Source organism: Notechis scutatus, chromosome 10, assembly GCF_049901735.1.
Source record: "Notechis scutatus isolate UNSWTSFEM ecotype Mainland chromosome 10, rNotScu1.2, whole genome shotgun sequence".
In the NCBI taxonomy this organism is placed as follows: domain Eukaryota; kingdom Metazoa; phylum Chordata; class Lepidosauria; order Squamata; family Elapidae; genus Notechis; species Notechis scutatus.
The window spans coordinates 18122742-18134929 of record NC_142018.1 but is presented as its reverse complement, the minus strand read 5'-3'; the positions used below and the strand labels follow the sequence as shown (position 1 = coordinate 18134929).

The following is a 12188-nucleotide window of genomic DNA, read 5'->3' as shown; positions in this document are numbered from 1 at the left end:
ATTACACAACCATTGGTAAAGAGCCAGTTGGGCTAATGGTTAAGGTACAAGGCTAGAAACCAGGAGACTGTGAATTCTAGTTCTCCCTTAGGCATGAAAGCTGACTGGGTGACTGAGCCAATCACCAGGTGAGTTCTAGTCCTGCCTTAGGTACAAAAGTTACTTGGGCGATTGGACCAGTCACCAGGAGACGGTGAGTTCTAGTCCTGCCAGGTACAAAAGTTGGGCAGTTGGACCAGTCACCAGGAGATGGTGAGTTCTAGTCCTGCCTTAGGTACAAAAGTTGGGCAGTTGGACCAGTCACCAGGAGATGGTGAGTTCTAGTCCTGCCTTAGGTACAAAAGTTACTTGGGCGATTGGACCAGTCACCAGGAGATCGTGAGTTCTAGTCCTGCCTTAGGTACAAAAGTTACTTGGGCCATCCAGGTCATGGTTATCCCAAAGATGCTTTTTTTTTTTTCAAGAGGCAACTGGATTTTCTGGTTTTTCTGTGAAGACGTTTCACTTCTCATCCAAGAAGCTTCTTCAGCTCTGACTGGATGGTAGGGAAGGATTTATATCCCTTGCAGACAGCTGATCATTTGCATCCTTTTAGAGGGTCGTTGAAGCACTTGGATATTTATCTGTGTCCTCAGGGTCAGGAACTGTCAAAAAGGATGCAAATGACTAGATGTCTGCAAGGAGTATAAATCCTTCCCTACCATCCAGTCAGAGCTGAAGAAGCTTCCTGGACGAGAAGTGAAACAAAAGCCAGAAAGTCCAGTTGCCTCTGGAAAAAACACCTTTGGGATACTCAAGCACAAAGGTCTCTTCCATAGTTCCTAAGGGCAAGAGATTGCTTGGCACAAGCCAGCTTCCGTTTCATCTTCCAAGCATCCTGTCTTAAATGTCAGGATTAGCTCCCAGCCCATTGACCTACGACAGCTTTTTCAACTCTTTGCGACTCTTTATTTTCCTGGGAATTGAAATCCACGCGTCTTAAAAAGTTGCTGATGCTAACAAACACTCTGCGTGGTGCAAGCCAGCTCCAAGCCAATTTCATGCAATTTGAAGAAAAACCACTAATTGGCACTCTACAGTCTCAGCAAGGTGTGCAGAGTACTGTCCAATCTCTCGCTGTTGTGGTTGTCTGTTCCCCCTGCCCCTCTATTACAAGCATACCTGTACATCTACATTTTTAAAAGAAATTTGACGGTTTGTAAGATCCTTGCACTAAACAAGTCTATCCGCGTCTTTTTTCCAACAGCGTTCGCTCACTAGCCCTAAAGTAGTTTTAATTAAATAGGCTTGTTTATTTGTTTATTTTTTAGACATAATGCTATTGCACGATTTCGTAGACTGCAGCATAGTGTAAATATAACTTAAGGGCCAGTGGTGGGATTCAAAAAAAATTACTAGCGGTTCTGTGGCCGTGGCATGGCTTGGTGGGCGTGGTAGGGGAAGGATACTGCAATATCTCCATTCCTGGGGGAAGATTACTGTAAAATCCCCATTCCCTCCCTACTCCACTAACCTGCTTTCCAGCTCCGTTCTCCTGTGCAGGGCAACCAAAGAAGACCCAGCCAATCAGCTGGGACTTGATGGGAGGCAGAGAATAGATGGGGTTGGCCAGGCCAGTCAGAGGTGGGATTTGCCGGTTCTCCAAACTACTCACAATTTCCGCTACCGGTTCTCCAGAACTGGTCAGAACCTGCTGAATACCACCTTTGTTGTAGACACTGGGAATGCAAACCATTGGTGCGTCTCATTCTGATTTATTCTTTTTTAAAATTTATTTTTCCCATTCTTCAACTGCTCCTCTCCCTCAAAAAGGGACTTTATTTGTGATACTCCTTTTATCGTGGTGGTCTGGAACCGAACCCGTAAATCTCCAGAGTGTCAACTCATAAAACATTCCTATGCCTATTTTCAAGTTGCCATAAACAAAGGAAGCTTGAGAGAAACCTGAACGGGCATTACGGCAGTTTAAAACCAGAAGTATACATTCCAGCCTTATGTTACAAAGATTGTAGCTGGGCTACCGGATCTTCTGCCCATGAAAATCCTTTATTGGAGAATGTGATTGATGACACACCCAGAGGGGAGGGGGAAAACAGGGCCATAGGTGGCTGTAAATTACTTATGCCAGAGTTGGCTTTATTTAAGTTAATGCTGACATGTTGCTCCTAATAAATCTTTTGGATTTTTTTTGAAGCTTGGTGTTTTGACCCAGGCTTCGTCCAAATTAAGGAAACACAGAGTGTAAAATCAAACCTATTTTAATGCAACGCTGGGAATTTCTTGCATTCCCAGCCATAACTCATTAGACACAATTCTCTCAGATAAGCTCGCGCCTTTCAGGGTCGTAGAAGGCTGCCAAGAAACAGAAGTCCAATTACTAGAATATAAACAGACAGACGTTCCAGCAAAGACAAACAGAGTTTGCAGGGCTTCAGTGAGGAATCAGAATCTAATGAACTTTGCTTCCTGCAAAGAGCACGTCACCAAGGGCTGACTTTTATCCCCGATGGGAGGGGCAATCACCTTCCAACCTTGCTCCCGAGTCGCCCCTGCTGCTTCAGCTGCTCTCTCCTTCTAGTAGCTCTGCGCAGACGTGCACTGGAGACAGGCTCCCTGGGTGGGGACCTCTGCTTCGCTGCTGGCAGACTCTGAAGGTAGCACCCCACTCCCAGATGGTCCTGGCCCCATCCCTGCATCGGATGCAGGACCCTCATCCAAGTCCTCGCCAGACTCCCTGACTGGTTCCCTTTCGTCCTCACTGTCCGATTCCGCCAGTTGCCGGCGAACCACAACACTTGGCTCGAGGCTCATTATTTAATTAGGGCGATCCCTGGAACCCTGGCACTGAGTTACGGTCGTGTTTCTGCTTCTAGTTTGCCTCAAGAGTTTTGCAAGTCTCGGGGCGGGGGGTGGTGGTGGTAGTGTGCCTTCTCCCACAAACCTCCCTTCCAATGACCTTTGTATTCTGCCAGGTGTTGTTGGAAATTCCGGTTAGACAAGTTCCTTCTTCGTTTCCCAACGTTGTGATAGCGAGTGCCATTCATTAAAGAGAGCTGCAGAGGGAGAGCCATTACTATGAACCTGGATGCAATGCTGAGAATTGTTTTCGGAATCGAAAACTCCCCCCCGCCAATCCGAGCAAAAAAGCAACGGTCTTAGGGGCCCCTCGAGAACCAGCCATTTATTTCTTCTTGCACAATATTTTGATCCATTACAAAAGCAGTTAACTTTAAGTTAGGGACTCTGGAGTATTTCAAGAGGGAGCTTGAAATGGAAGGGACCTTGGAGTTGGCAGGGACCCTGGTGGTCTAGTCCAACCCCCTGCTGAAGGACTTCACACCACTTCAGACAAATGCTTATCCAATCTCTTCTTAAAAACTTCCAGTATTGTTGGAGCATTCACAACTTCTGGTGGCAAGCTGTTCCACTGGTCAATTGTTCTCACCGTCAGGAAATTTCTCCTTAAATTCTACGTTGCTTCTCTCCTTGGTGAGTTTCCATCCGTTGTTTTATACTGCAAATACAGGCATTTGTTTACCGACTGAAGTTACAATACCACTGAAAAAAAGTGATTTACTCCCACTTAACAACTGTCGCAAAGTCACATGACCAAAATTAAGCAGCTTGGCAACTGGCATGTTATTTCTGACGGTGCCATCCTGGTGCCACGTGATTGCCCCTTTGCAGCCTTCCCAGCTAGCTTTCAACAAGCAAAATCAAGGATTTACCTGTTCTGGTTTTTATTATTATTATAAATAAAAACGTATTTTATTTACAGGCTAAAGGTCACATCTTTATTGTTCATGAAACCTGGAGAAAGGCGATTGGAATGCAGGATTATGAGCCTCAGTGGTGCAGTGGTTAGAGTGCAGAACTGCAAGCTATTCCTACTGCAATTTGTCAGTTCGAATCCCACCAGGCTCAAGGTTGACTCTTAGCCTTCCATCCTTCCGAGGTGGGTAAAATGAGGACCCAGATTGTTGGGGGGAAAATGCTGACTCTGTAAACCGCTTTGAATAAGATGAATAAAAGATTGAGAAGCATGACATTACAGTCTCTGTAATGATATTTGATTTTTTTGTATATATAGTCCCCGCCTAAAATTCCATTTAATAGATTACTGGAATCTATCTGTCTATCTATCTATCTATCTATCTATCTATCTATCTATCTATCTATCTATCTATCTATCTATCTATCTATCTATATAAAAGCGAAATACCACTCATGCATCATAACAAAATCTCCAGAACCTTAAAGCCTACAAAATTTGAAATTTGGCACCAAGTTCCTCTTGGCTTCTAGGTGCTCACTAAGAAAGGATTTTTCGAAATGACCATCAGAGCATTAATATTTCTTCTTCTTATTATTATTATTAACACACTCTGATGCTAAGGAGTTCTACTCCCCCTCCCCACCTGAAAAGAAATCTCTTCCAAATGTAAAACACAAGCAGAGGAGAGGAGTTTCAGTTTCACAGCACCAAGCAGCTTTAGGACAGAACAGTTGAGCTAAGCCACGCCCAAGCTCCTTGCTGTCTCCTTACTCACGCAGCAAATACTGTTTCACTTTCCAAACAGCCCTCAACTCTCTCACACACTGACAGGACGCTAGCCAGATGAATACCGATGGATGCTGGTAGGCAGAGGCAGAATTCCCTTCCCCTTATTTTCCTCCCCAAAAACTAAGCCCGAGCACATAGTTTCGTAGCGAAGCTAGTCTATTCATAAAGATGTAACACGGTGTTTCTCAATTTCTGCTACTTTAAGACATGGGGATTTCAAGTCCCAGAATTCCCCAGCCAGCAGTTGAAATCCAGACATTTTTAAAATGATTGAGACAGCCTCTAGGTCTAGGATATCCTCAAAACTATCAGCAGCCTACAAAACAGACAATTGTGTAACTGGGGGAGTCTTCGGAGAGAATAATAGTTCATCGGAAACAACAACGTCACAAGTTGATATTTTAACTGGAGAACACTTTGTATTTTCTGCTGAATGTCACTCCACCTGCGTCTTGCGACATCTTTCCGAAGTGGCACTCTTAAGGCTGCCAAGTTTAATCAGTAAAAAAGTTGGAATTTGAAGCATGCCATTGATCCAAAAAGTACTCGGACTAATTAAGCAGCAGGAGCTGTATCTAATCAGCCAAGGAACTGACTTAACTTCCATGCTGAGGTCTATTAAACAGATAGATTAACAGAGTTGGAAGGAACCTTGTAGGTCATCTAGTCCAAACCCCTGCCCAAGCAAGAGACCATTTCTGACAGATGGCAGTCCAGTCTTTTCCTGAAAGCCTCCAGGGATGAAGCTCCCACAACTTCTGAAGGCAACTTCTGTTCAATTGATTGATTATTCTCACTGTCAGAAAGTTTCTCTTTATTTCCAGGTTGAATCTCTCCTTGATCAGTTTCCATCCATTATTCCTTGTCTGGCCTTCGGGTGCTTTGGAAAATAGCTTGACCTCTTCCTCCTCTCTGTGGCAGCCCCTCAAATATTGGAAGGCTGCTCTCCTGTCTCCCCTGGTCCTTCTCTTCCCTAGACTAGCCAGGCCCAGTTCCTGTAACCGTTCTTCATATGTTTAAGTCTCCAGTCCCCTCATCATCCTGGTTGCTCTTCTCTGCAGTCTTTCTAGAGTCTCATGTTATGTGTGAGCTGCCATCTTACACTTGCTTATGTTTTGGTGCTATGCGGTGACAGACTGCCATGAATTGTGGGGAGGCAAGGACGAAGAAGGGAATGCTTGGGGAAACTAAAGTAAAGGTTGTGCCTTCTTGAGATGCTGCCTCAAGGTCATCCAGCTTTGAAGAAGGAGGGAGCTGTATACTTGTCTATGCTTGGTTATGAAAATATCTTGCCTGAACCTGATTGGTGATACCAATGACAGACAGTTAAGGGAGGAAAAAGTAGGCATTTTGGCACATGATTTTCCATTCTGGCTTTGCATTATTGCAATACACTTGTAAACTATAGCTTTCTCAACAAATGGACTCAAGGGTTGTTTCTATTTTGAGGTTTTAAGTTGTGGCAGGTCTAACATTACGCTAGAAATGCTAAGTATTCTTACTTAACTCCAAACCTGAAATACTCACTTTTTTCTAGAAATTTCCAACTTCTGGTACATGCATCTGTGGGTCTATCCCATTGATTTTCCATGCCCAGTTGACAAAAATATATTTACTTATGGGAGACGAGATAGCAATCAGGGTGTTGAACAGGTTGTAGGTTGCTCATAAGATAGCTGGCATCCTCAGGTATGTTGAAATAAGCTTTTTCTCTGTGTGTGTATATTTTCCCTCTGTCATCCAATGTCTCCTTTTCAAGTTACATTGCACAATCATTTCCCATGGTGTTCCCAAAAAAAAGCCTTGGCACTTAAGTCACTGAACTACTTTGAATAGTAGTAGAATGATTGCATTAACTCTCTTACTTCCTCGTAGCATTCGGAGCGAGTAATCGCTCTCCATCAGAAAAACTACTCCATGTCTTATGGAGGATTGAGAACACTGTGACTTCCAATATTTTGGGGGCTGTTGGCTTCTTAGTGGAGGGAAACAGGAATTAAATTTAAGGTCTCTAATAACATTGGAGGCATTGTGGCTAGAGTGAGTTCTCTTGTCTGCCAATTGAATAGAATAGAATTCAGGAATAGAGTAGAAATAGAAATGAAATTCTTTATTGGCCAAGTGTGATTGGACACACAAGGAATTTGTCTTGGTGCAAAGGCTCTCAGCGTACATAAAAGAAAAGATACATTCCTCAAGAGTCAAGAATCATAAGGTACAATACTTAATGGTAGTCATAGCAATCAAATCATACTAGGAAACAGTCCATATAAATCACTAGGATACAAGCAACAAAGTTACAGTCATACAGTCACAAGTGGGAGGGGATGGGTGATAAGAAGTGATGAGAAGATTAATAGTAATAGTAATGCAGACTTTGTAATAGATGAACAGTGTTGAGGGAATTATTTGTTTAGCAGAGTGAAGGCGTTCGGGGGAAAAACTGTCCTTGTGTCTAGTTGTTCTGATGTTCAGGGCTCTATAGTGTCATTTTGAGGGAAGGAGTGGAAACAGTTTATGTCCAGGATGTGAGGGGTCTGTAAATATTTTCACAGCCCTCTTTTGGACTCGTGCAGCATACAGGTCCTCCATGGAAGGCAGATTGGTAGCAATTGTTTTTTCTGCAGTCCTAATTACTCTCTGGAGTCTGTGTCCATCCTGTTGGGTTGCAGAACCAAACCAGACAGTTATAGAGGTGCAGAAGATAGGCTCAATAATTCCTCTGTAGAACTGGATCAGCAGCTCCTTGGGCAGTTTGAGCTTTCTGAATCCCACCACTGATTACAATACCTGTATTCCTGGCATCTTGGGGGTTAAAATTAAAACACTCCCTCCCTAGTTAATGGTCAAGGTTCATTCGCCGAATTACGAATTACGGTGTTCCCAAACTGTTGGGCAGGGGTCCAACACGACCCCCTTCCAATCCGAGTTCACCCGGAGAACCAGCAGTTGTAAACTTACGCCGTGGAAAGCACTTTGACCAAAAGACCCTGGCAGCTGTATGCACACGCACGTGATTGAACCATCGTCACACCTGTGACAAAAAACCCCTAGCACTACTTGGGCAGCTTGTACAGGTCCAATGGCGAAGAAAGTCACATTACTTAGGGCTGATGATGTCACTGCGATCTAGTGATTGATAGCGGGGTGTGTGTTTGTGTGGAGGGACGGAGGCAACCTGTTTCGAAACTTTGTACCTGATTAGAGATCAGAGCACGGCTAAAATAAGGTTGACAAAGTCTCTTGTGGATTACTAGGCCATTACACAACGGGGGAAGGAACCCTGCTGAATATGCTGAGGTGGTTTTAATTGCCTTTTGTCCAGTACTGCACAGACTGTATTGTAATCAGTGGTGGGATTCAAATTTGCTTTACTACCAGGTCTGTGGAGATGCCGGGTGTGGTGTGGCTTCATGGCTTGGTAGGCATTGCAGGGGAAGGATACTGCATAATTCCCTCCACACCCCACTAACCTGCTTTACAGCTCCGTTCTCCTGTGCAGGGCAACTAAAGGAGACCCAGGCAATCAGCTGGGACTCAATGGGAGGCAGAGAAGAGATGGGGTTGGTGGGGCCAGTCAGAGGTGGGTATTTTCCGGTTCTCCGAACTACTCAAAATTTCCGCTCCCGATTTTCCAGAACTGGTCAGAACTGGCTGAATACCACCTCTGATTTAAATATGAGACAGCTGTGTGCTGCAACTGCCAAAAAAGCCAACACAGTTCTAGGCTGCATAAACAGAGGGATAGAATCAAGATCATGTGGAGTGTTAACACCACTTTATAAGGCCTTGGTAAGGCCACACTTGGAATACGGCATTCAGTTTTGGTCACCACGATGTAAAAAAGATGTTGAGACTCTAGAAAGAGTGCAAAAAAGAGCAACAGATGATTAAGGAACTGGAGGCTAAAACATATATAAGAACGGTTGCTGGAATTGGGTAGGTCTAGTTTGATGAAAAGAAGGACTAGGGGTGACATAATAGCAGCCTTCCAATATCTCAGGGGCTGCCCCAAAGAAGAGGGAGTCAAGCTATTCTCCAAAGCACCTGAAGGCAAGACAAAAAGCAATGGATGGAAACTAATCAAGGAGAGAAGCAACTTAGAACTAAGGAGAAATTTCCTGACAGTTAGAACATTTAATCAGTGGAACAACTTGCCTCCAGAAGTTTGAATGCTCCAACACTGGAAGTTTTTAAAAAGATGTTGGATAACCATTTGTCTGCAGTGGTGTAGGGTTTCCTGCCTAAGCAGGGGGTTGGACTAGAAGACCTCCAAGGTCCCTTCCAACTCTGTTATTCTATTCTATTCTATTCTATTCTATTCTATTCTATTCTATTCTATTCTATTCTATTCTATTCTAAATTACGTTATGTTCGCATGACTCCCACCTCTCAAGCCACTCCACTCTTACACAAAAAGGAAGGGATCAGAAACAAGGCAACATTAAAATCCTTGCTTTCCATAAAGAAGGACATTCTGTGTTAAAATCTCTCTCAGAATCTAATTTTTCTCGATCTCTGACCGAGCTGGACACTTTGGTTTAAACCAGATTGAACGAGACAGAGAATTCCTTCCTTGGAGCTGAAGCGATAAACCTGTTGAACAATGAGCCAAGCCCGTTTCCATAGCCTACAGAAATCTCTCTTTTCTTTTTTTTTAGTTGCCCAAATATTTCTAGCTTGGATGGCTTTTGAAATATGAAGTTGCATGTAGGACGTCCGTTAAGACGTGAGAATACAGCTGTGGTAGTCCTCAACTTAGGACCCCCACATTTCAGCTGCTAAGCGAGACATTTGCCCAGTGAATTTTCTGTCCCATTTTACGACCTTTTCTTGTCACCGTTGTTAAGCAAATCTCTGCTGTTGTTAAGTTTGTCCCACGGTTGCTAAGTGAATCTGGCTTTCCCTGTTCGATTTTGCTGGTCAGAAGGTCGCAAAAGCTGAGCCACCGGGGATACCACTACCGTCGTAAATACGAGTCAGTTTGCCCAGCATCTGAATTTTGATCACATATGGGAATGCTGCAACGGTCGTAACTGTGAAAAACAGTCACAAGTCACTTGTTTTCACTACCCTTGTAACTTTGAACGGTCACTAAAATGACCTGAGATAAAGTTAAGGGCTATGTGTACCCTAATCTCAGAGGGATGCTTTAATCCAAATCAGCCCCAAATCAGTTGATTTTGGAATATAATCAGGAAATATCAGATATTAACAGATAACAAATATTCAGAGTTGGAAGGGACCTTGTAGGTCATCTAGTCCAACCCCCTGCCCAAGCAGGAGACCCTGGCCTACACCATTTCTAGCAGATCTCTTCTTTTTTTGTGTGGCTCTTAAAACAGCCTTTGTTGCAATAAAATAATTCCGGGGTTGCTGCGGAAAAAAAAAGAAGCTACTTGGAGCTGATGTATTTGGTGACGGCTTTGGTGCCCTCGGAGATGGCGTGTTTGGCCAGCTTGCCGGGCAGAAGGAGGCGCACGGCCGTCTGGACCACGCGGGAGGTGATAGTTGAGCACTTGTTGTAGTGGGCCAGGCGGGAAGCCTCGAAGATGTTGTTGACGAAGGAGTTCATGATGCTCATGGCCTTGGAGGAGATGCCGGTGTCGGGGTGGCCCTGCTTCAGCACCTTGTAGACATAGGTGGAGTAGCTCTCCTTGCGTCTCTTCTTGCGCTTCTTATGATGGCTTTCTTGGAGCCCTTCTTGGGCACCAGAGTGGATTTAGTTGGTTCAGGCATTCTGGCCAGCGAGAGACTTCCGCAGAAGAATGAATAAATCTAGCAGATCTCTTCTTATCCAGTCTCTTCTTGAAAGCCTCAAGTGAAGCTCCCACAACTTCCGAAGGCAACTTCTGTTCCATTGGTTGATTGTTCTCATTGTTAGAAAATTCCTCCTTATTTCCAGGTTGAATCTCTGCTTGTTCAGTTTCCATCCATTATTCCTTGTCTGGCCTTCAGGTGCCTTGGAGAATAGCTTGACCCCTTCCTCCTCTCTGGGGCAGCCCCTCAAATATTGGAAGACTGCTATCCTGTCTCCCCTGGTGCTTCTCTTCCCTAGACTAGCCATGCCCAGTTCCTGTAACCATTCTTCATATGTTTGAGCCTCCAGTCCCCCCATCATCCTGGTTGCTCTTCTCTGCATTTTTTCTAGAGTTTCAACCTCTTTTTTTTATAGTGTGGTGACCAAAACTGGATATAGTATTCTAGGTGTGGTCTTACTAAGGCTTTATAGAGTGATATTAGTATGTCCCTTGATCTTGATTGTATCCCTCTGTTAATTCAACAGGATTGCATTAGCTTTTTTTGTCTGCTGCTGCACACTATTCCATAACTATTTACTCCATAACGATTATTATTTAAAAGAAAATAGATGCAGAATAGTCCCTGCTCAGATGTAGGGCAAAGCACCTACTCTTTGCTGTTAGTGGGAAGAACAAGGCAGCCCATTCTCTTTCCATTCCTTCTTTTTTTTTAAAAAAAAAAAAATTAGTTTATAATATAAAATACAAAAATGCAAAGGAAAATAGTAGCAAAATATGGGAGGGAGAAAGGAAGGGAAAATTGTAAAATTGAAAAGGGGGAAAAAAAAGAAAGAAATGACATGGATTTCTTACTCCCTTTGGTGCAGTAGAATAAAATCATAGCATCAAACCTCAACTATTTACTTCTCCATAATAGTATAAATTAGCCATTTCTATAACAACAGATCTACTGATCGGTAAAACCCATAATCAGAGTTTCACTTTTCTCTCCCACCTCAAGCACAAAGTCCACAAGTGGTTTCCAAGTAGAAATAAAAGTATTTTTATATATTCCCCTTTGATCAAAAGAGTCCATTTAACCACCTCTGCTAACATGGTGGGGATTGAAGTGTCCTTCCATTGTTGTGCCTAAGGTGATCTTGCTGCCCTCAACATATGTAGTTTCTTCCCTTCTTCTAAAAAAAAAAAGCGACCTTAAAACCAAAAAACGGTGTTCCTCTTATTTCTCCCCCCTTCCTTTTCACCGTCACCTGATTAAAGGTCACCCAGTGGTGGTTGAGACAGCTTCCCTCCGGCTCCTGGATTTCCTTTTAAGGAGATTTGTGAAGGCAGGAAGTATGTTTTTCCCCCCCATCAAAGCTTGATTCGTCCAAGCTCCACCTTAGCTTGGTGTCATCCACACCCATAAAACGTCTGCCTGAGCAGGCCAAGTCTTGCAATGGCTTGTGTCAAACAGAGCAAAGAGGAGATAATTCCAGCCTTTTAGACTATGGAGATTCTCCATCATCCAAGATCAGGGTTGTCCCAAAGGTGCTCTCTTCTCTTCCCCCCCGCTCCCCCGAGGCAATTTGGACTTTCTGGTTTTATTCTGAAGACGTTTCGCTTCTCATCCGAGAAGCTTCTTCGGCTTCTCTCAGGAGCTTCTTCGGCTTCTCCCAGAGCTGAGGAAGCTTCTCGGGGGGGAAAAGCAAAACCTCTTCAAAGAAAAACCATAAAGTCCAAATTGCCTCTTGGGAGGGAAAAAAAAGCACCTTTGGTCTAGCTTCGTAGGAAGACCCTCAGAATAGTAAACTCTCCCCTCCTGGTTCGTTCTCTTACCTGTTTGCAAATAGCTATAGGTAGACCGTGGCTTACAACGACCG

General features: G+C 43.9%; 1 pseudogene; it reads right to left on the bottom strand.

Moving 5' to 3' along the window:
• Positions 1-9959: 9959 nt before the first annotated feature.
• LOC113425589 (histone H2B type 1-M-like) lies at positions 9960-10303 on the bottom strand (annotated as a pseudogene).
• Positions 10304-12188: the final 1885 nt, after the last annotated feature.